Source organism: Meriones unguiculatus, chromosome 19 (assembly GCF_030254825.1).
Source record: "Meriones unguiculatus strain TT.TT164.6M chromosome 19, Bangor_MerUng_6.1, whole genome shotgun sequence".
Taxonomy (NCBI): Eukaryota; Metazoa; Chordata; class Mammalia; order Rodentia; family Muridae; genus Meriones; species Meriones unguiculatus.
The window spans coordinates 59,013,057-59,037,784 of record NC_083366.1 but is presented as its reverse complement, the minus strand read 5'-3'; the positions used below and the strand labels follow the sequence as shown (position 1 = coordinate 59,037,784).

The following is a 24,728-nucleotide window of genomic DNA, read 5'->3' as shown; positions in this document are numbered from 1 at the left end:
GAAATCCTCTGAGTGATGAAGTCCTCTTCATTCACTTACACTCCTGACTGCCCTTGACATCATGGCTGTATGATTTGGACCCTGGCTCTACTGCCTTATCTGTCCTGACTGGCTAATAACTCGGAAGGCTTGCTTGTTAGGGCTGGCCAGCTCTGCTGCACTCAGCTGTCCTGGGATAGGTCTGTCAGATCCCCCCAACACTGTGCTGTGTGACCAAGAGTTGCTGTAAGCAAACAGCTTGGTGATTACCAATGGCAACCAAAGATGGACTGGTCCCAAAGTTCTCTGCCATCCCCCAGCTTTTCTTCCACTTCTGTTCTCAAGGAACCCCAAGGCCCCCACCAGAGTCCCAGGCCTGTGCCCTAGGAGCATTCTCAGGACACTCTGAGAACTCCCCAAATGCAGCTGTGCTCCAGATAGCGAGCTGGCCAGGGAGGCCAACGGCTGTGTGCTGGTCCCAGCTTGAGCTTTCTGGGTGGTCCCAGGCCAGGAGGCTTGTTTCCTCAGCTGCAGACGGCAATAACCAGGCCTGGACTCCACTGGGGGAGAGTAAGTGTGAAAGGAGAAATGGGTGAGAAAGTGTTTGTGAGCTGGGAAACATGCCGCAAAGCAAAAAGAGGTGACATTCATCCACCGGGAGGAGAGAGGTCCTGACAGGAGGCTCAACATGTGAGAAGCAGCCAGTCACTAACACACAAGCATCCTGTGACTCTGCAGATAGCGCATTCCCAGAACAGACAGATTCCAAGAGGCAGAAAGTAGAACAGGGATGGCTGGGCAGAGGAGGGATGGCCGGGAGGAGGAGGGATGGCCAGGAGGAGGAGGGATGGCTGGGAGGAGGGCAAGGAGTACAAGTTCTGTTTAGGAAGACTAGAAGGTTCTTGAGATTGTTTAAAACAGTGTCAACCTATTTACGATTGTTGGAGTGTATCAGATAGTTAAGATTAGGCTGGACACATAGGTCAGTGTCAGACCACCTGATAAGCATCAATAAGAAGTACATTCTACCACAATTTAAATGTATATGTGATTATATATATATATACACACAAATATAAATCTCAAATTATATATATATATAAATATATATACATATACAATTTAAATGTATATGTGATTATATATATATACACACAAATATAAATCTCAAATTATATATATATATATATATATGAGATGAAATAGAAATGCAATTTTTGGAGATGGTGGAACTTTGGGACATTGAAGGATTAACTGAAAGACGTAGGACATCTGGGAATAGGTCTTTGAAGGTGATACCTGCTTCTGTCTCCAACTCTAGCTCTTTCTGCCTCCATATCTAAGATATGAACAAGCTCAGGCTTCTGCCCCTGTGATCAGACATACTCCAGTTGCCCTGTTGGATTGTATCCCCTAAAACCACAAGCCAAAATAAACTGCACCTCTGTTAAGTTACTTCCCCTGGGTATTTATCACGGCCATGTAAGGTTATTAACCCCCAGCTCCATGTTCTTCAGGATGAGGCATCCCTGCATGTGCCCCCCAAATCCTCAGGATGCATCCCATCCTCCTCATCACAGCCCCCACCCTCTGCCTCAACTGCTTTTTCTTTCTCTCCTCATTTCATCCCTTCTTAGTGTATTGCCAATGCCCACCCTTGTCTCTGCATCCCTTTCCACACCAGTTGCTTCCATCTGCTCAGTTTTCACTTGAGTTGTTCTCAGGTTCTCACTCCAATAGGCTTTCCTAATCACCCAAAATGGGCTGAGCTCCCCTCCAGTGCCCTGGCTCTCTGTTCTCGCCCATTATAGCACACTGTCCTTGCTCATCAAAAGCTGTTGTTGTTCTCTGTCTCCTGCTTATTTTTTCCATTATGAAATCTAGGATAGATTTTCATCTGTGGTGACAACCCCAACACCTGCTCAGACACTGCATATTGCTGAATGGATGACTGAATCTTTGACACTGATATTCTCTCAGATTGATAAAAGAAGACACCAGGGTCTGGAGATGTTTGGTGACCTGTTCAAAGCCACATATTGCTTACAGACAAAGGCCAGCTTGGAGAATCTAAGTTTTCCGTGTGTTTGATCTTTGTGTCTTCTTCCCTGGGCTGCTGACAAAGGTTGACCCTGGACCTGATGATTTCGATTCACACACCAGGTAGGCCAGTTGGCACCGCACTGTCACTCCTGCCTCGCCAGGAAGCACTGGAGATATTCTCATGGCTCTCAAGTGTTCTTCCTTCTGTAGACTTTGGCAGCAATTCAAGGTGCAAAAACTGATGTGGGAAATGGGAAGAGAACCAGAAAAAAGAAGACACACACACACACACACACACACACACACCAGAGAGAGAGAATGAGAGAGAAGGGGGAGGGGCATTATCCCTGCCTCCTACACTAACCAATAAGCTAGGCCTCCAGTACTTTTAACAGTGGAGGACCCTGACTCCCTTGGCAGTAGGCAAGCATACTCCTGATCTTATTTTCTTAGAGCCTCAGAAGACTGAAGCCCAGGCTTAGGAGGCAACAAAGAGAACCCTAAGAAATAAAGGGGCAGCCACCTGAGTTTCATCAGCATTTAACATTCCATTTCCCCTCATCTTCTCTCCCTTCTGCCTGAGGAGCAGAGAATGTTAACAGTGTCTGCGGCCCACAAGAACCAACAGCCATCAAGGCGGGCTCTGCAGACACTATGAGGATGACCACCCGGAAGCACCAGAGAGAGTCTTAGCGAGCACGTAGGATCATAATGTCTCATCATGTCAGGGGACACCATGTGGAAAGGGAGCAAGCATGCGCCATAGGTAACCAGAACAAGAGCACGTTCTTCACTTGGTACTCGCCGAACAGGGAGCTATCTCCAAGTACTTCAGAAACACACAAACTGCTCCCCACAGTCATGTTCAGAGCACAAGGAGGCGGAGAGCGTGGTGTCTCTTCTCCTCCCTGAGGAGGGGCACCCCACCCAAGATAAGGCAGCCCATCCAAGCACCTCTATCTTGTTCTCCCAAGAAAACTTCCAAGGGAAAGTGCCTCCCGCAAGAGGAGCAGCAGAGTGACACAGAAATCCTTTTTGGAGAGAGGCAAAATGGAAGATCTATCCAAACATGAGCACATGACTGCAGCTGCAAACGCTCGGGGCTGGGTCAGCTGAGGTGGGCAGTGACTTCTGATATGGAAGCCTTTAGGGACATCTGTTACAGGAGATTCACCTGCCTGGACCCCCCCAGGGCATTGCGCATGGAGGCTTTTCTTAAAATTGAAAGCAGGCTGTGCTCAGGGCTTTGAAGAAAGAGCAATTCTTAAGGGACACAACGGCATCATGCCATTGCAAGTGCCTTGAAGGCGGGAGTCCTGTGTCCCAGGGTCCAGTAGGTGGTGAGGCAGAGGAAGTATGGAAAAGAAGGCAGGACTAAGGGCGATGAGAAAGAGCAGGAAGGAAGGAGAGGATCATGGTCAGCCACGCCCATTCTCAATTAATAAAGCAGAGCAAATTATAGTCACTAACATCATTGCAAATAATTAATTAGACCCCCAGAGAAAATTCAACACAATTTTCCCATCCATCCTTGGATCTGTCTGCAGTAAGGATTTACTGTGTGTCTTTATGGGATACTGAACTGGACAGGACACAAGCAAACAAAAACTGAGTAGAGCCAGACTTCTATAAGAGCTCACACTGAGGACACAGAGCTCCATGCTATCACTGGCTAGCTAGCTCTCCAAGCACACAGAAGCTGCAGAGGCGACAGTTCAGCAGAGGGCAATTGCAAAGGGGTAACGGCAGAGTCCCAGCTGTCTGAAAGGAAACAGAAATCTGGGGGTGCTCAGGACTTGCTTTTTCAAGTTCACTAAAACTGATTTGCATGTCTTGGTGTGGCCCTCATCAAAGCGTGGGTGAATCCAGCTGTGCCTGGTGGGGGTGTCTGTTATTTCCACAACCACTCTTGTGGGCTGCCTGCTGCAGCCTTTGTGTTCCAAACTAGCCTGTTCTTTATCCATTATTTCTGTATTTGCTGTTTGTTTTACTCTTGCAATTGTGGTTACTGTGATTTGCTGTGAAACTTTGATTTAAGGCTCTCTGTTTACAAAAGACAGCCAACCATTCCCATGGAAATGAGTCCAGTAACTTTTTCATATTTCATCCAAGCCAGTGTTCAGGGTTCTGTGATCTCTGTCATGCTTCCAGGCACTGTAAACTCTGAGACTTTGCAGAAGGAAACTAACCAAATACAGAGAAAAAGATGGGATTGTGGTTTCTGTTTTGTTTTAAAACATTCAAATGCATGAGGCTTTTAATCAGATTTTGCGTGGCTAATCTTTTAGGCAGGAGAGCACACTTTTATACACTTAACATATCTATGCCAAGACTGAAGCATCAAAGCGTCTGTTCCTTCATTCAGCAAAGTTCATTGTGAATCTATTACGTGTCAGGCTCTGAGTACCCCAGATAAAACAGTGAATAAAAAGTCTCAGTCTCTCTGTCTTTCTGTCTGTCTATCTGTCTCTCTCATGTGTGTGTGTGTGTGTGTGTGCGCGAGCGCGCATACATGTGTTTCAGAGACAGTCTTATAAAGGGAGAATAACTATGAATATGGACAGTACAGTAATGACACATGCTAAGAAAAAATAGAGCAGCAATGGGGAACAGAGGGTCTAAGAGCTGGTTTAGGGAAAGCAGCCAGTGAAGGCTCCTTTGACTAAGAGAGATAATTGCATATGCAGGTCTCTGGTGTGAATGGGCCAGGTAGAAGAAATAGCCATTGCAAAGGCCTCGAGAGAGCAAAGGCTCAGCAGATGATGACAAGAAGAAAGCAGGGCGCATGTGTACCTAGATGTACCAGCTGTAGGCCTGCTGGCGGGGGGGAGGGCAGGTAACAGCTGGATTTGAACTATGTGGGCTCCTGCACACAGATCATCAGAACAAATCTGGGTGTTTATTTGAGTGAGAGCAGATTGCATAGACGGTTCTGGGCACACTGAGCTGAGTGTGACATACTTTAGGCTCTGGAGGGTCACCTCTGGCTGTTGTGAGAACAGTGGAGGGTGGGGTTACCTAAACAAAGGGGCAAGTGGTGTCACTGCATCAGGCCAGATGTGGACTTAGTAGAGGTTCAGCTCCATTCCTATACATTTACCATTTGCTGTGGACTCTCCATGATTCTCTTTGGCTGCATCTGTCTGTCTGTCTATTTATTGGTTTGCTTTTCATCCTTAGCAGAAACAATTTCATATTCACAGATAACCACCAAATTCCTGTTTTCTTAAATGAAATGTAATAAGGACTAAGATGATAGAACCAGTATATTCTTTTCATCTCATTTACTCTAAATTTGAAAATAGGATTAAAGATTTTTTTTCCACGTAAAAGTCCTCTTAGCAGCCTCCACATTTTGAGATACTCACAGAATATCAGATTAGAAATTAAGAACACTAATGGATTCCTTTTTGTCATCGTAAAATTGTGTCTAATCACTTCTGCCGTGCTCACAACACATTTCCAGAAGTTATCCTTAAGAGAAAATGACCACGGTGCTCATTTGGGGTGGGGGAGACCGAATCATATTCTGAATTATACTGCCAGCAAGTCCTCAAGCAGGTTTGCTCACACAGGGCCAAGACTTGAGGAGAAAACTGGAGCACAGTGCCGGTGGGCACTGCATGGTTTGTTCGAAATGTTTTCTTTTTGTTATCGAACACCAGGGCCCAGTTCCTGCAAAAATGAAACTTGCAGGGTGGGGCATAGTCACATGATTCATCCAGCATGCGTTGGTCCTGAAAACCAGACTAGAACAACACAGGAATGCAGAAATGACAGGCAGACCCAGAAGAGATGTTAGGAATACATACAGAAGAGCTGGGATCGGGTGGGCTGGGCTCACTCTGACAGAGGGCAAGCCAGAGACTTGTGCATTTATTTTGTGCAGTACCAGGAAAATGGGTTAGTCAGTCTCTGTGGGAGGTCTCTGTAGGGGTGCAGTCTCAGGATACAGCTATCCGAGAAAGGCGCTATGGTTGCTAGTTTTGTGCACGCTACCATCAACGTCCATACAGGGGCCTCAGAAGTCTTTGTCATTTCCCTGAGCTCTAGCTGGGGTCTGGAGCATTGGAGTCCTTGACATGGCTGTGCAGACTACAGACATTTGCTCAGCCCTTCCTTCATCCTCTCTCCACACTCGGGCCAGCGAAATGTGAATGATCTGCAGCACTTTAGGACAGATCGCTGCTCACAGAACCAATTCTCACCCTTGTTCTTTCCCTCCTCGTTGAGGAAGTGAGGGGACGAGGTGGTGGCCACTCCTTTAGCCTAAATTTTGCCACAAAAAAAATAATAATAATAATCCCACAAAAAACACAGAGTAGAGCCCAGATGGCCTGCAGTCTTTGAGCTGAAAGAAGAAAGGACCTTGTTTGGGTTAAGACACTGAGGATTGAGATTCTTTGTTAGGCAGCAGCACTAAACCTGAACTGACCCAATGAAGACATCCATTTTTTTCAGCACCTCCAGGGGCTATTGGAAACCACAACACTGAGTTCTTACGCATGCAAGTTTGGCTATGCATACTTAGGTACAGTAGAAGACTGCTATATAGCTAGATCTGGAATGCCATCCCAACAGCATTGTGTTTCAGGTTTGCTTTCCAGCTTGGCAGGATTGGGCAGGGAGGCAGTAAAGTCTTTTAGAAGTAGAGCCTAATTAGGAAGTCTTAGGTCTTTGGTGTGTACCATCAAAGTGTATCAGGGGACCAAAATCTCTTTCTTGTAAAGTTATTCTCCTGGTCTAATTGTCTTCTCAGAGGCTCTGTCTGCTAACCTAGGTCTAGCCCTGGAAGCCTCTAGCCTCGATACAATCTAGTTGAGGCTTCGAATTGTTTTCAGCCTCTGAGACTTGCTGCTGGAGAAGCTAACCCTTTCTAGCTCTTTCTAAATTCTGGTTGTCCGGTTCAACTCAGCTGTTCTGGCTCAAACTCCTCTCCTAACTGATTGACTCAATCTGCTTCTCTCTTGGCCTCTGACTACATTGTTCTGCTTGGCCTCAAACTAACTCTAGCAATCTGTTCTAATCTTCTGGATCCTTCTCAGACTCTGGATCATTCTGTCTTTACTTGTGTTTAGGCTGTTCTCTTTCCAACCTCTCTCTGTAAAACTGCCTCTGAAGTCCACAAACTGAGCTGCCACAGACTCAACTCCACTCCACTGCACTGCTTCTCAACTCACTGACTCAAGTGAAGTCACTGAACAGCACTGACTAGAAATCAGAGATCTGCATGCCTCTGTCTCCTGAGTGCTAGGATTAAAGAAATATACCACCATGCCTGAACCTAAGCTTTTTTTTTTTCTGTACCTGAAACTTGCTCTATAGTAGGCTGGCCTTGAACTCAGAGATTTGCTTGCCTCTGTCTCTTGGGACACAGACCTAGAAAGTCTTTGGATATGAACTCTCGCCAGAACAGGCATGTCCTGAATTAAAATTCCTCTATACCACCTGTCTTTTGCAAGCAGTCAGGGGTGACCAGCTTTGCTCCATCACGTGACACCACCACATACCCCAAATGCTGTCTCACCACAGACCCAAAGTATCTTTCATGGCTATACACTAAATGTACAATCTCGTGATGACATCTTCATACCTGGACATGATGCATCTTGATCACATTTACCCCACTCACATCTCTGGGCTCCTTCCCACTTCCAAATACCACACTCTTTCTCCCAGGAGTCCCCCATCTACTCACAACTCTTCCTTTTCTTTAGATTCTGAATTTGGGGGGCAGGAGGGACCTGCAATATTTGTCTCTCAGAGTCTGGCTTATTTCACTTATTTCTTCAGCTCCATCATTTGCCTGAAAGTGATACAATTTGGTTCTTCATTCGAGCTGCATGATATTCCATTACGCATATGTGTTTCATTGTACTTATGTGGTCATCTGCTGGCACACACCTAATTTGGTGCCATATCTTGGCTCTTCTGAACGGTCCTATAGTGAGCATGGCTGCGTAGGAGTCTCTGTTTTATACCAACTTGGGTTTCTTCAGTCACAGTCCTAGGGGCGGCAGAGATGAGGCATTTGTAGCTTTTTGAGGAACCTCCATGCCGATTTTTCACCGCGATGGGGTTACGTCACATCCCACCAGCAATTACAAGTGTTATCTTTCCCCAAATCCCTACCGCCAGTTGTGGTTTTTCCTGGTTACAGCCATTCTGACCAGAGGAGATGGAATTTCAGGATAGTTTTGATTTGCATTTCTCTGCTGGCTAAAGGATAGTAAACATTTTCCCACGTACTTATTGGACCTTTGTACTTCGTTTGAAAACTGTTCAGCTCATTTTAGGCCCCACTTTTGATTGTTTTCAGTTTGTTTCCTAAAAGCTGCAGCATCCTATTATAAACATCTTGGCTTCCTCTGTTTCTTCAGGTCCTTGAACTAGGAGGGGGAAAAAAAGAGGATGAATTATTTTATTTGCTTTGTTTAATTTTCCAGATTCCCTCAGGGTCCATACTTAAGGCTCACCAAATGGGAGAAGAAAAATGAGATGGCTGAAAGATGGGGACCAGCCCCGAGAGTGTTTACTTGGCTTTAGAGTTAAGAAAAAGATCCTTCAACAGGCCTGGATCCATTCGCAAACTGAAGAGAGCCGATTTTTTTTTTCTGTGAAGTTCTGAAGGCCAGCCAGAAGGCTGCTTTCCACATTTAGCAGTGGTGAATACAGGAGGCAGTGCATGGATATGCACACATCCACACTTCTCCACAGATGCAAGCCAAAAGGGAGGCTAGGGCGTCTTTTGTGTTGTCAATAAATCTCAGGGCTGAAAACAATGACAATGCCTGCAAGGGACCAGACAACTGCTTCATTCTTGATTATTATCCAAAACTTGAAAGCTTTCTTTGCTTCTGCACTCTTCCTAAAATATTTGCCATTATCGACATTATCCTTACTAAAATACTCCAGCTCTGGCAATCCATTACAAACAATGTCAAAATTACTGCTATCATTTTAACATTAAATGCTAGATCTTTGATAGCTTATTAACATGTTGGATATCAGATTAAAAAAACATCACGTGGACTATGTTTTAAAATCACCCTATAAGCTAACACTGCTATTTGGCACTCATTGCTGGTGGTGGCTGTAGAATTAATACGGTTTTCCGATCTTAAAGTGAAGGCTTGGGATGTTGAGTGTCTTTTACAAGGTCAGAAAAGGTGAAGGCCTAGTATCCAGGCTGTTACAGTTAGGCAATGGTTGAATCTTTAAGAGGTTGGTAGGAGGTCTCCAGGTTTCCTGAGAGACTATGAGAACCTGGTCTCTTTGTCTCTTGTCTATGACATGAGGCGTTCACTCTATCCACCACAAACGTCCTGAATCCCAGTTACAGGCTCGAAGAAAGAGGTATGCTAATCTTGAAGTAGATCTTCCGCAGCCATAATCCAAAGCAAATCTGTTTTCTTTGTAAATTAATTATCTCAGGCACTTCACCACAGTAAAAGAAAGCTGACAATACAGGAGTTTCTAATTCCAGTCCTCTGACTGCAGGACCCTGACTCTTACACACTGGTGTCTTAGGATGGACACACTGTGTGTAGAGGAACAGGGCAACCATAAATCACCATTTAAATGGGGCTTATACTCAGGAGCAGGTCACCGAATGGATCCACTTAGCTCTAGCACACCACCCTCTTACTGCTGCACATACTGTGACAGTTTTCCAAAACTTTTTTTTTCCTTCTTCTGTGACACTGTTGCAACATCATTATATCACTTTGGCCCCACTCTAAGAAATGAACCAAACTCTAAGAATTCAGTTCTTAAAATGAGACCTTTTGGGCAAGTCCCTACATTTAACTGGCTTGAATCCAGAATGGAACTTCCTTGTACTAAACTCTCTAAACTTAAAAGAGCATCTTCGTGAGGACCCAGAATATTCATAGTATATGCAAATATCCCCAGCATATTCATAGCATATGCAAATGTCCCCTTTTCCGTCCCACAGGAAGAGAGAACTCTGCATGAGACAGCGTCACTAAGATAAGTGATCTTCTGCATACAAAGACAGTCAGGGACCAAGTATGGTCTAGTGGAAAGGCACAGACTATTTGCATTCAACATGCAGCCATTCCCAGGCTATTGGCAAGACACAGGCCCCTTTGCAGGCTTCCTGAGAGTCCTCAGGTCCTGGCCATTTCTTTCCTCAGAGTAAGTGTAGCGCATTTGTAGTGTATGCTAGCTGGACTGAGATGCCCCGGCAACTGGTAGGGCATTATTTCCCGGTGTGTCTGTGAGGGTGTTCCCAGAGAAGATTGGCATATGGGTCAGTGGAAGGCAGGGAAGGCACTCCCTGGATCCAGGTAGTACCACTCATTTCTGAGTGTGAACACATACAAGCATACATGGTTGATCTTGAGAATTCCAACTGAGAAAAGGAACAGGGATGACACAGTAGGTTTTACAGTTTACTTCCCAAAGTAGCAAGCTATCAGCTTCTCTTTATTCTGCTCATTAGAAGCATCCTCCAAATCCAGCCGCTACTCAGAGAGGAGGAGGGGAGATTGGGCTTCACCTCACGAAGTCAGAAGCATCAAAGACTTAGCAAAGATGTTTTAAATCCGTCACAGACTGTTGCTTTGATTCAACTTGACAGACTTTTGGGGCCATTCAGTGGCCTTTCCAGATGCACTTCTTAAACATGTAAATTCCGTTTGCTCCACACTCTGGAGGGAGCTCGCTAGCATCGCCTGATGCAGCAAGGAACAGGTGGTGTGACACCTGTGGTTCTGAGTGTTTGACCTCCTAGCTCCTGCTCTGAAGCCATTTTTTGTTTTCTCTGTGCAATGTGAAGTGGGCTCTCATGGAAATCCACTTTCAACCTCTCTAAAGCATAATAGCAATCGCACTCACTATGAGCTGCGTGGAGAACGCCAGTTCATTAAACTCTCATGGCCACCCTACGGGTTAGGTGTGCTATTGTCATTTCTGTTCCACAGAGAGGGGTAGTGAGAGCTGAAATAACTTGCCAAGGTCCCTTAGCCAGTAAATGGCAGCATTTGGACTTGAACCTAGGCAACCTGGCTCCAGTTATTGGACTCTTACATCACTACTGTGTTACATTCATTCCACTTTCAGGTAAACTAACCCTTCTTCCAAGGCCACCTAAAGCCAAGTGTAGGTTCACGTGAGGTAGCTTCTGCTTTAAGTTAGATGGGTCTCAGAAATACTCTGCAAAGAAGGAAGAGACTGAACTCTGATATGTATCAGCACCGCCATAGCCGTCTGCCAGCATGCTCCCTCCTCACCACACCTCTTCGTGTTCTGGAAACCATTTCTTTCCTGGCTCCTTCCAGGCCTAGAGATAGTAATTGTTACGGTCATCTGAGAGGAGGGAACCTCAATTAAGAAAATGCCTCCATGAGATCGTCTATGGACAAGCCTGTAAGGCATTTTCCTAATTACTGACTGATGAGCCAGGGCCCAGGCCAATGTGGGTGGGGCCACCCCTGGGCTGAGCAAACCATGGGGAGCAGCCAGGAAGCTAGACAGTGTAAGCTGCCATCACTGCTTTTGATGATGAACTGTTATTTGGAACTGTGGGTGAAACAGATCCTTTCCTTTCCTCTTCAAGTTGCTTTTGGTCCTGGTGTTTTTTTTTTTCACACAAACAGTAACTCTAAGACAGATTATTTGTAAGCAACAACAACAACAAAAACAGGGTTTCATTGCATAGCCCAGGTTAGCCTAGATCTCACTGTACCCTAAGACAGATTATTTGTAAGCAACAACAACAACAAAAACAGGGTTTCATTGCATAGCCCAGGTTAGCCTAGATCTCACTGTATAGCACAGAATGACCCTGACCCTGGGATGATCCCCCTGATTCACCACCCTAAGTGCACACGAGTCACCATATACAACTTGTTTTAGATCTCTAAGGTCTCCTCAGTTTTCAAATGCTACAGATTGGGTAAACAGCCCATGGCACTCTACCCTGATATGGTGTTTTGACACAGGGCAAAGGCCATAGCGGGTCCAGTGACCATGGGTTCAAACAGTTGGAACCATGAGGAACAAGTAAATCTTTTTGTTGATTTTCTCTACAAAGCAGACTTCGGGCACATCTGGAAGTCTGTCTTGGAGGAGAACACAGGGCAGGCCGGGAGAGGGAAGCTATAGGCCAGTTAATAAGGACAGGCCTCTCTTATGGAAGGACAGCAAAGAGATGGGTTCCTCCTGGCAGAGAGATTCTCTAGAGAAGGTAAAGGGTTGCTGCAGGTAAGCAGGATGTCATCTCGCCACGCTTGGATGCTACAGGGATGGGTCTGCTTGGGAATCTATTCTGGGTGGTGACCAGATCTTTCCATTTTCCATTTGTCAACCCCATCCTGGACATGATTTAAGTGTGCCAAAGACAGTGAAGGTAGTTGTCAGAGGGGGTTCTGTGGTCCTTCCTGAGACTATCACCAGTGTAGCCCAGGCCGTCTCCTCTAGCACACCTAGAAGCTGCCCTCAAAACCTTCCCACAGAAGCTATAAAAGTTATTGCCAGCCAGGGAAATAATGAAGATGTTGACTAGCCCGCTTCACACCTGCATATCCACAGGTATTGGCCCAGGCTCTGTGGCCTCACCATTTGCCACACTTTCCACAAGGCTGCCCTAGAGCTTCACGCCTGCCGTGATTCATGCAGCTGATCACACGTGTCTGACCACATTAGCGTCGGCTCTGTGCTTGGCTCCCCTGCTACGTTTGATTCTTCAAGCTGAGCTCTCTACTCCCTGCCATGTTGCTACAGAATACAAATTATTCTACCTCTTTTCTTTGCCTCTGCAGAGGCTAACCCACCAGTGCCTCTTCTTAAGTGAGTGTTCCCAGGAGGTCTTTTAGGAAAGGCTGATTCCCAGTTTGCAAAAGTCAGGCTGTCAGGTGACATACCCCCTCCCCCCCAAATATCTGACCCACATCATGGGAGACCCTGAGCCACAAGCATTGTCATCACGACTATCAGAAACTATGATAAAGGCTTGTATGAATCCTTCTTGTTTGGGCTTAACTTATTCCGTAAGAGCAGGAAGCCTACAGGTGCTCAGACTCTTTGGTTCTCTTACCAGAATCATCTAAAAGCCTTGTTTGGTCATCACGCATATGGGCCTGACTGTAGACACTGGGCAGAAGAGGCTTGTAGAGGTGATTTCAGTGTGTGCACGCACAGTTCCCAGAATCTGAGGATTCTGCCTAGGAGTTCTCTTCCTTTTGTGGAGTGGGAAGACATGCTTTGCATGTTTCTACTCCATATGCCCTGTTTCTCCACGTGGCCCACAGACCTTTCACTATCAAAGACTTAAGAGGGTTGTTCTAATTCCTTCTGAAGTAAGTTCCTCATCTACCAAGGTCTGATTGCATTTCTCTGCCAAAAACCCACAGATATTTACACATAAACTTATACAGAGGCAAATCTCATGTATCCAGCCTCAATTAACTACTAATAGTTAATAGCATTGCTGGGTGGTCACCTTGACAAAGAAGAAAAGGTGTTCTCTTTCTCCAAGAGCCTGAAAGAGAATCACTAGAATGTAGGTGAATAGAAGAGGCTTCCAAAGCTCTGGAAGGATGGTGCAGGTAGAACGTGCACCAGCACAGGAACGGCTTTGTTTATTGAGAAGTGAACATGACGTCTTAAAGGGATTTTTGTAGCAGCTTGAGGACCGTCACTCTTGCCCTGGGTAGAAAGGCAAGCAGGAAGGAGTGTGAAGTTTCTGATCTACAGTGTTATTACAACGCCTCGTGGACTCTTCAAGTTTAACAAAAGCGCCAAAATAATAACAAGGGCAAATGGAGAAATCCACATGAGCCCCTCAGTTCCTATGGAAGAATGACGTTGAGTGCTCCTTGGTGGGTAGGGTCGGGGCCAAGATTCCTTTCTTTGGCAGGTTTGTTCCAGGTCGTTCTGAAAAGCGAATAATACAAGCTGGGCTAGGAAGCAAGCAGACTCCGCAGGCCGGGGGAATTCTCTATGAGTGAGAGCCCTTGCTGGATATGCACCCACCAGGTTTGTTCACCGGTGATGGAACTGGAAGGATTTCCCCATGGGAGGGGTGTGCAGAGAGTTCTATTCTTTTTCCACTAACCAGGCCTCGGGTTCCTTATTCTAGAGCATGCTAGAGGCCATACCCTTAAAGAGAACTAACTTTCCCTTCACTAGAAGCCATCGTGGGCCCATGGTGCTTCAGCTAGCGATAGGAGCTCATGAGCCCCTCACCGCCATGTCAGAGATGGGCGCTCAGGAGTCCCTCACGGCCATGCCGGAATGGGGGCTGCTTTGATCTAGTGCAGGCATCCACTGCTGCTGTGAGTTCACCTGTCCCCGCAAAACCAGGGCCTGTTTCACACATTTACAGGTCGCCCTCCCAATTGTAGTATATGGACTGCAAAGGCGGAGCACTCACAAACATGTTTTAATGGCATGCTACCTTAGTTCACTCATGATGAGAGAGGTTGGACACCTGACTGGCAAGGGATTATTTCTTTCACTAGGCATTGAGGCTAGCTCAGCGGTTCTCAACCTTCCTAATGCTGCGATTCTCTAATATAGTTTCTTATATTGCGGTGACCCTCAAGCATAAACCTGTTTTGCTGCTACTTCATAACTGTGATTTTGCTATTGTTATGAATCATAATGTAAATATCTGATATGTGACCCCCCCAAAGGGGTCACGACCCACAGGATGAGAACCAGTGGTCTAGCTGGAGCCAATCATCAGATGGCTTCCAGAAGCTTCCCAAGCCTGGGCTCCTCTGCTGTACCTAAGCTTCAAGGTGCAGCTGGAGCCCACAGGCCTCTGGAAGGACACGTGAGAGCAAGGACAAGGCCATTCAAGTAAGCTCCTTAGAAAACCGCTCTCCTTCGTGTGTCTACAGCAAAGCCAAAGCCTCCAGATGAACCATGAAAAAGTCATTCCCTCATCTGGGGTGGTTGAGGCCAAACATCTGGACGTTATATAATAAGCCATTTGGGGTTGTTTTTCTTGCTCTCTTAAAAATAATCTGAACAATGAAATCTGGGCTTGGAACTCTGCTTTCATATGCTTTCCGTAAGGTCGTGGTGCGGAGCGGGGCTTGAGGGTTTTTCTTTTCCATTAAAAGCTAGGCATGCACACTCAGGAGTGTGATCACGGAGCTGGAACTGAACGGAGCTGGAGCTGCAGGTGACCATGAAGCCTTCCTCAGGCTCCTCAGATGTCCATCCTTTGTGGTCACGGTGCCCAACGAATGGAAGGAGTGCCAGCATGCTAATGTTTTACAGGCACTGGCGGCCTATGCTTTGCAAAACACATACCCCTACACTCCAGCTTGGCCCTACACACAGCACCAACGACAACGACGCTTGTTCTATTTCATCCCCCACAATTTTGCAGAGCACACTGAAACAGGTCAATGGATTCTCAGGCTTTCCATGCCCGCAGGCCACAGCTTGATTCTAATGCTGCCAAGTTCTTGGTCAATCACAACGCATAGCCACCAGGAGAGCAAAGCCTGTCCCTTTGCTGTGTCACATGCTTTTTCGGTTGGGCCCCTACTCCTTCCTACTTCCTTTCTGGTTCTCACTTTCTCCCATGGCTCATGTATTGACATTTACTTATGCTGTGAAGAGATCTTTGGGTAAAAGCAGTGACGCACACATGAATGGCACTGCCACTCTGAAGAGCAGCTGTCATGTTGTAAAAGGCGTCCTTGAGTGACAGGCACAGTCTCTCCTTGGGAAAGTGTTTCCTCAGACGAACTGAGGTTCAACACAACTAAGAACTAAGAGTGGAGGTGCACATCTACAATCCCAGGTGTCATCAGGCTGCAACAGGAGGGTCGTGAGTTCCAGGCCAATCGGGGCTATACATGGGGAACCCTGTCCTCCCAAAACAGAAGTAGAGGGAGGAGAAAGAAAAGGAGAAGGGGGAGGAGAGAGAAAGGAAGGAGAGGAGGAAGAGGAGGGAGAACAGAGCAATAGCAGTTGTTGAAAACGCTTAAGAAACTTGCCTTCTTTGTAGTTGAGTTGGGGTATAATGCGAATTTGTCCATGGAAACAACGCAGTAGAAAATCCATTAAGATCTTTGGCTTTGGGAGGCAGCCAGATGGCATGCAAGTTCAAGCTCTGTCACTATGTAACTTGACAGTTGTTTAGTTTTCTGAAACTTCCTCTGGGGGGGTTGTTTAGTTTTCTGAAACCTCCTCTGTTAAGCCATGAAAATAACCTGGCGAAATACTGGGTTTCGGTGACGCACCTGGTTCAAAGTCTCTCTGGTGACTAACTCTCGTCACAGTCATCACTAGACTTCCCCGGCTTTCCCCGGGGCCTCAGCTTTTCTAGGAGCTGCTCAAGGCTTTGAACAAAGTAGGTGATCTGGATTCAGCTCCATGCTACAAAACCTGCAAAGGGCTCCTGGAACCAGAGACGTTTGTTGTTAACTAGTCAATGATTCTGGAAGCGGATAGTTCCAGCACAGACTTGGTTGACCTAATGATGTTGCCACATCCTGTGTGGCTGGGACTTGACTTGCCTGGGGTTGTGGAGGGAGTAAAGGAAGTGACAGGCACAGAAAAGCTCTAGTCAGGTGGATCACATGCCCTTTGATGGAGTGGTACCAACCACCCAAAAACTCGGAACTTCAGTGTGTTTATTATGTACGGCATGGGGGCGGGGTTAGCAAGTCCTGCAGGGGGCTCTCTGCAGGTGTGCAGGCTCCAGCTGTGAACATCTGGGAGGAGGAAACTGCAGCTGCTGGGTTTGCACACACTGTTCAATTGTTTGTAAATGCTTGCACTAGGACACACGGTCAACATTTGCACCCAGACCAAGAGATGACTTTGCCATGCCCCTGAGTCTCAACCCAGGCATCAGGGGAAGCCTTTGCCAGTCCCATGAGTCCCTGAGACGGCCATACCCAGTCAAACAATACACATTCACTCTAGACTTCCTCCTCTCTTCACACATCCACTCAAGGTTTCCTTGCCTCTCTGTGTGATACAACTGAAGGATTGTGTGCTCTTCCTCATGGTTATAAAATGGCTGCTGCAGCTCCAGAGATCACATTCTCACATGACGGAATGTAAAGAGAACAAAGAAAACTCTCCTCTCACATTCCCCTCTCTTACTAAGAAAAAAAAAAAAGATTTTTTTCTCAGACATTTCCAGCAAATTTGCCTTATAGTTCTATGATCAAAGTAGTTACATGCCCAACACTAAATCGGTATAGGGAAATGAAATGTCTGTGGATGCTTTGGATCAAAGACCTAAAAATATTTTCTGTAAAAGGCCAAGTAATTAATAGTTTACTTTTTTGCATCCATTTGATTTCAGTTCTGCCCTCACAGCATGAACATAGCCAAAGACAATAAGAAAACAAATGTGTGTGTGTGTATGTGTGTGTTCTAATAAAACTTTATTTTCCCAAAGAGGTGACAGGTAGGCTTCGCCAGCGCCTGCCTTAGACCTCTCATGATCTTTCTGAGTACATAGGTATATTTGATTAGCAAAGAGCACAGAATCCCTGCTTGGTGACTATGCCCCAGTGACAGTGGTGCTGTTCCTGGGAAAGCCAGTTACTGCCAGAATCAAACCATCAGGAAACTGGGACCACACTACAGAGACACACATGTGAATACATACCTAGAGGGCTTCCTGGGTCTACACTCATGGTCCAGGCTGCACGCCCTATTTCCTCTAAGGCTTGGGGTTCTTTTCAGGGAGTGGGAAGCTACGTGGTAATGATTCCCAAAACGAAGATCATTGGCCGAGATGACGAAGAACCCATCCTCCCATCATCCCTGGGAGCTGCCCCAGTCTCATACACTCCCATCTTTATCTCTATTCTCTCCCTCCCATCGCCCCTGCCGCTGGGGCTTCCTTCTTACCTTAGCTTCGACAGCAAGTCCCTCTGACGTAGGAAATTTCCTAGCACCCTGAAGAAGGCCCAACTATTCTGTGGCTTATGTGCAAGGCACCAAGTTACACGGTTAGTGCAAAAGGGAATAAACAAATATAGAGGAGCAGAAAACACCGACTCTTTCTTGGTCGGCTTGGACAGAGCACGGTGAGGGTGGGTTCAGTTTCACATGAAGAGCGGGCACGGAAAATATCTTTTTTTTCCTTTTCTTTCTTCTCCCCTCCTCCTTCTTTAAGGGACACGCACTTCCAAGTGAGCTTTTCCCTACACTCCTTTGGAACACGTGCTTCCCAGTGGGTCTACCTTGTCGCACCTTCCAGCAGGCTTTTCTCAGTTGGAATTACATCTAGATCCAGATTTTCAACCACAGAAGAAAGTCAACCTGGTCGGGTTGGAGCATCCCCTGTTTCCTTGACCTTGAGCTTGACGACTGGCGTGTGCAACCAGACTTCAGATCACGTTGGGGGAGGTTCCAAAGATCCTATCCACCTTCCCAAGAGCAGCTCTCTGCACGGAAGGAGGTAACAGACCATCAGACACAGTTCTGAAGAGTCATCAGAAGAGGTCTCCCCCATCCCCATCCAGGGCAGTGTGGCAACTCAGCCCCTGAAACACAAATGAGGCTCCATCTCTCGGCTCAGCCGCAGAACCTGTATGGCTTGGGAGGACTGGACTCGGGCCTGGAAGTTGAGTCGGGTTTGGTCAAGAATAGAATAAAGTCTCACCATGGACAAAAACTGCAGCTTCACAACTAGACTCTGAAACACGAAACACGGACTCAGACATCAGCCACTCCACTTATTAGCTGCAAAATTCAGTCAAGCTTCTTGAGCCTCCAGTGTTCAGCTTCCCTGACTGATCTCTCAAGGGTATCGGGAGGAGTAAGGGAGCTGATGGCTTGTGTAAAACACTAACCATAGTGCCAATGTTTACTGCACAAAATCTCACTGAACGGCCTTCCTGGTCCATCTCGGGACTTGTGATCTGCTGTGTTTTTTAGCTCTTAGGAAGCATAGTCCAAACTGAGACACGTGACCTTCCAGATGCCCTCCCACCATTCCTGGAGGCAGGCTCCAGCGAGTGAGCTCCTGGTTCACAAATACTGGCTTCATCTTCCTTTCTCTTTGGCTTTGCCAACCACTGGCTTGTGACTCAGGACTTGTCATAGTCCATTCTAGCTTCCGTAACAAAACACCTTAGGCCAGGGTGGGATTTAAAGAGCAAAGATGTTTTACTTCCTGTTCTGGAGGGTGGGAATTTGAAGCTCACCAGTGCTAGCAGATCTGGTGTCTGGTGAGGACCCTCTCCTTGCTGTAGGTCTATGAGGTTCAACTGTTCCTCAGTGCCGGTGTATACCCGAGGGTTGGCAATGCCTCCATGCTGGCTCTCACGCTTGGCATAATCTCCTGGCGTTTCCAGCTCTCTCCCCTGCTGCTCGGTATCCCCTAGCTGCGGTTCCTTGTCATGGCCAGCCTATGCTGAGAGGCCACTCACTCTGGCAAGGAGGCCCGAGTATGTGGAACCCATCTGCTCCAGAGGGAGGTTAGGGCACCTGTGATTCGCTAGCTCTCGGAAGCATAGGCTGTTTAGCAAACCTCCCCCCCTCCCCAGTTCCCACCTCCACATTTCACCACAGCCTGCAGCTGACTGTGTGTGTCCATGGGCCCCAAAGTCCAGGACACACCTGTAAATCTCTCCAAGTGATTCTCTGGTGTTCACCTCTGTAGAATCTCTTGTGTTTCCTGATGGCCTCTCCTAGGTGTGGAAATGAGGCATGGAGACATCCTCCAAGCAAAATCCAAGAGATGGTCGACGCTGCTGGGAACGCAGGCAGGAGAGTATTGACATAGCATGCCTAGTCACGAGCTCAGCAAAAAATCCAGACTCAGCAACACAGGGTTCCTTTGGGGGTTCCTGTTAGATGCAGTGACTGTCACGTTGAAGCTGAGTATAGACCCTGGGAAATTACCTTAGAACGGCTCAAAGAGTCTACCCAAGTGACGGGACTACCGCTGCCCGGTGGAAGAAAAGGTGGGTGTCCCTTTTCTGCTCCACATGTTAGCAATCAGCCCTGATCACCAGCCTTGCCTTCTGCCTTCCCCAGACCCAACATCACCTGAGCTAGAGAGTCTTCAGAACACCCGCTTTAAAGTAAAAACGTAGAGGGGCAGGCTTGTGCCTATGGGAGGGGGGAGCTTAGATAAGAGGAAAGGGGCATATGACCCCCCACACACACACACACAGGACAAGGAGAAAAAAAGAAAGGACGGGGGTGGGGCGCGCAGGGTGTGGGATGGCATTCCTAGAGGACTCTCTTAGGCCTCGCAATAAATGAGGACGCCTGGCGCCTGCGGCGGGGTCAAATGGGGTCAGACAAGCTTATCCCTCCGCCTGGGAATTAAGGGCATCCTGAGGACAGCTGCAGAACAGGAGGCTCCTGGGAGCCTCCCTTCCTAGGCAGGTCGGGATCCACGGAGGCGGGAGCTGTCTCGAGTTGGTGGCGGGGGCGTGTATCTCTCACCCACGGAAAGCGACGCCGGGCTCCAAGCAAAGCCCAGACTAGAGACAAAGAATAGCTGTCAGTGTTGTTCGCCTCCTCGAGAATCGATGCTTGGTGTACGGTCCCTAAAGCCAAAACCGAACCAAACCCTCCTGGAAACATCAACAGACTTTGCATCTGCGACAGGCCTTCCGAACTGTTTCTCCGAGTTCGTGCAGACGAATGCGTGCCTTAAAAATCACCCCCAGAGCCACCCGGGACCACGGCGAATTTCTCCCAGGTTCGCCACGGAGAGCTCAGAGCCAGGTCGCAGTCTGCTCGCCGACAGGAAAACTTTTGCGGGGCAGGGCTGCGGCGGCGCTGCCACGGGCGGGGAGACAGACACGCAGCGCGGCACTGCCACCTTGTGGCCGGAGGCTGCATCGCCGACGATGCAGCTCGCAGCATCCAGCTCAGGACTCGAGCCTGGGGCCAGGCAGCAGCACACGTCCGCAGGAGCGCGCCGGGCTAGCAGGAGCAGGGGCGGAGCGTGCCGGCGCCAGTCACGTGGGTTAGCAACAGGCAGCAGCCAATGGCAGAGCGAGTCAGGTGGCGCGTGCGCTCGGAGACTCCAGGGTTGGGGAGGGGAGGCGTGGAGGGCTGTGCTTCTGCGGAGTGGCGCTGTCTTGGTTCGCCCGAGGGGGTTGTGGTTGGACCCGGCTGTAAAGCTGGAGAGCCAGATCCTCCAGCTAGGACTTCCCCTTGCACAGCAGCGACCCTCCCCTTCCCCCACCCCGAGGGACAGCGCGCGAGTGAGAAGCAAGCAGAGGGGGCCTCGCCGCTGGCCCCCTGTGTCAGCCACTTGTTGCTTTGCCTTGGGCCCGAGTCTGACACTTAGATGCTCCTACGGGCATCGAGTAAGGATGCTCCAGTGGCTCAAGCCCCTTGCACTTCTTGCAACAAATGGGCATCAAGATCTCACAGAGCCTAAAGGGTTTGGTCAGAGGAGGACAAAGCAGAGAAAGCCAGGAATTGGGTCACAGTGGGGGGAAAAATCAACTTAGTTGGTTTTAATTATCTCCAATGGAAGAACCACATCCAGAAGTACAAATAATGACGCTTTTACGGTAATCCCACCTTGTTGACATAAACCAGCCCTGACCATACTGCAAAATGTCAGGGTTGGGGGAATCAGAATGGTCTCTGACAAACCCAGGCTCCAAGGGGGTCTGGTCTTCTGGATTGAGCACACTGTTTCATGTGCATGGTGTCTCTCCCTCTCTCCATCCTGGTCATGGTTCCCCTTGGGTTTTCCTTCTCTGAAACAAAGGCACGATGGCCCCAGACGGCATCTAACCCATTCCTCTATTTCAGGGTAGAGTGACTATCCCCTGTTTCACCATTGTAGGATGCTACAATAGAAATGCATGTAGAAATAAAAAAATGTCTCGGCCTCTCTAGCCATCCTTACCACTCCTCCAACCACTATTATTTGGTGGACTGCTCAGACTATGCACCAACTGTAGGGGTAACTTTCTAGTCTCGTATTTTATCTTGTCTCTTGAAGGTCGCTCAGGGTCAGATTACCCCTGAGGGTGACAGAAATGACCCGCCTGTCAAGAACAGGAAGCAGTTTGTTGGATTCTACCAAAACAGCTTCCTTGAGAGTGGCCACGCCTTCCATCCAGAAACCTCCCTTTCCCAGCATCACCTGAGCTAGAGAGAGTCCTTAGAGTGCTGGATTTAAAGTAAAAACACAGCCTGCCAAGCTTGTGCCTATCAGAGAGGCGAGGGGACATAAGACAAACCCCCCCCCCACACACACACACACAATCACAGGACAAGAAGGAGAAAAGTATTGGGGAAAAGGCAGCCAGCCTGAGGTCCCTCCTAGGCCTCACACTAAATGAGGATGCCTGGTGCCTGTGTCACAGACAAACAGTTTCAGACAAACTTATCTATCTTTTTTCTTATGTGTACCTTAACCCCTGGGCTTACCAATTACTTTATACAACAGGTGTTATAGACCGACTAAGTCCTGGCTAATAATTATAGAGGCTAACACTGCAGCAAGAAACTGACAAAGTGAAGCAGATTCCTGAAGCAGGTGAGCAGGGATCCCCTTGCCTCCAAGCTGAGCCCTCTCCCCTACACTGGTTGATGATTTTGAGCCTGCTTCCTGCAGCTCCTGACTCCGGTCTTCCGTCTTGCGGTTCCTTTGACCATAGAACAACTGTGCCTGAGTACTTTTAAACATTGGGAGAGTTATGGGCCAGAAATCACAAGGGAAACAAAGCCACACCTGACTCCACCCATGGTTCTGGCATGTGACAGAAATCCCTAAGTTCCAGCACGTTCTGACAGTCTGAACTTCGCTTTCTTTTACTCCAGAATAGGACAGAGATTGACGTGACAACAAATGGCACAGGGTTGCAACCTCAAGGTCCCAGTTTTCTCATCTACAAATTGAGGAATGTGAACTAGAGCTACAGTTTGGTGAGATTTTTTTTTCTGTAGATAATTCCCTCAAATTAAAAAAAAAAAGTCTGTAAAATCCCAACATAAGAAACAGACAAGCTCGCTTTAACAGCCCTGAGGCAGAGGGCTCTGATTCCTCTCACCCATTAAATGGCCCCTGAGGAATCTGTGTGGAATCCCAAGGTTCCTGTGAACACAATTTGGAATTCCCTGTGCTAGGGGACTGCTTTAAGGGAGCTCCCATTGCTAAAACCCTGGAAGCCAAGATTTCCCAGCTCTGGATGTTTTTGTGATGAGTGTGAACCCCTGATTTCTTTCTTCGTGTGTATATTACTAGGTCACTTTATACAACTCTCACTACTTTTATGAAAACCAAAACAGGTTTCTTTCCTCCCTGCCCAAGTACAACACATATGGCTGTGACAGAGAATAAAATTAGATTTTGTGGGCAACAGAACTTGCTGTCATGAGAAAAACACCACCCTTGGGATGCCTTTAATTAGACTTGTCACTTTGGTCAACTTAAGAGGCCTTATTAACTTGTTCATATCTAGAAAATAAGGAGGTTGAGTAACTTAGTATTTCTGGGCAAACACAAGAATTCTCCTAGATTCAAGACCAGTGGTTCTCAACCTGTGAGTCTTAACCCTCTGGGGTCAAACAACCCTTTCTCAGGGGTCACTTAAGAACATCAGAAAACACAGATATGACATTATGATTCACAATAGTAGGAAAATTACAGTTATGGAGTAAACGATGAAAGCAATGTTATGATTGGGGGTCACCACAACATAAGGAACTGTATTAAAGGGTCACAGAGTTAGGAAAGATGAAAACCACTGTTCAAGACCCTAATGAGTTTCTTCTTCCAGCCTGCCTCCAGGCTGAGTCCCTTGATCACCCCTTGGATGTGTGTATACCCACCCTGCTTGGAATAAGGGGGAGTGAGCAAAGAGACAAATTGGGTTGTAAACGACACAGCAGAGCATCAGACTATAAACAGTAACCGACCCATTGTTGTGTTTCCACAGGTGGTTTGTGTTCATAGCAGGCCTTGACCTCAGTTCAGGAAGCAGGCCCTCCACCTCCAGGTCTGTAGGCCATTCAGTGTGTGCATGAGGTGAGGGCGTGTTCAGGAGGTCAAATTAAGAAACCCAAGAATACTCCAGAGTTTGGAAAATGTTTAAAAGAAACAGCCTGAGTTAAGGACCTAGGGTTAGGGTGGAGAGATAGAGGCACACACACACAGTGCTGTTCATTGTCTCCAAACATGAAAGTTCTCGGAAAAGGCAACTTTGGGACCAGACACAAGAACAACTCTGTTCGTGGCCACAATTTGGTTATAAGTTAACTTTATGGGTCATTGAGTATCAGGAAACAGACTACAAAGGAAAGAAAGGGTGACCCAAGGGCTTTGTGTTGGAAATGGTGGTGACCAGTTGCTTCTGGAATGGAAACGTATTGACTGCAATAAACTTTATAGGCTTGGCACCAGTCCGCTGAGTTTGGAGTTGGAAGCAAACTTTGGACTGAGCAACTGATGAGAGGCTGTGTTTAAGAGGGCAAGCCAAGGAGATTCTATTCTGAACAGGAAACAATGTGTTCTCCGAAGGTCGCCTTTCTTGATGACCTCCGGGAGGTCATCTGCATATGTCTCAGCTAGACTGATGTCTCAAGACAGGAGAGGAACTCAACTTTTACCATGCTGGCTCCTTGTTATTTTCTCTCCTAATATTGAAATTGAGAAACACTTAAAATATAAATGAAAGAGTCATTGAGAATCTGCTATCTTCAACTGTTTCCATTTGGGGAGGAACAATTATATAAAATGTTAATTTCTGGTCAGTCATCATTTC

At 47.3% G+C, this 24,728-nt stretch overlaps 1 long non-coding RNA gene across 1 annotated transcript in view; it reads right to left on the bottom strand.

Moving 5' to 3' along the window:
• Positions 1 to 19,559, bottom strand: part of LOC132649215 (uncharacterized) — a 45,060-nt gene extending 25,501 nt beyond the window's left edge. The window contains exon 1 of the long non-coding RNA XR_009587657.1: positions 17,884 to 19,559. This is a non-coding gene — a long non-coding RNA (uncharacterized LOC132649215). The remainder of the gene's footprint in view (positions 1 to 17,883) is intronic.
• Positions 19,560 to 24,728: the final 5,169 nt, after the last annotated feature.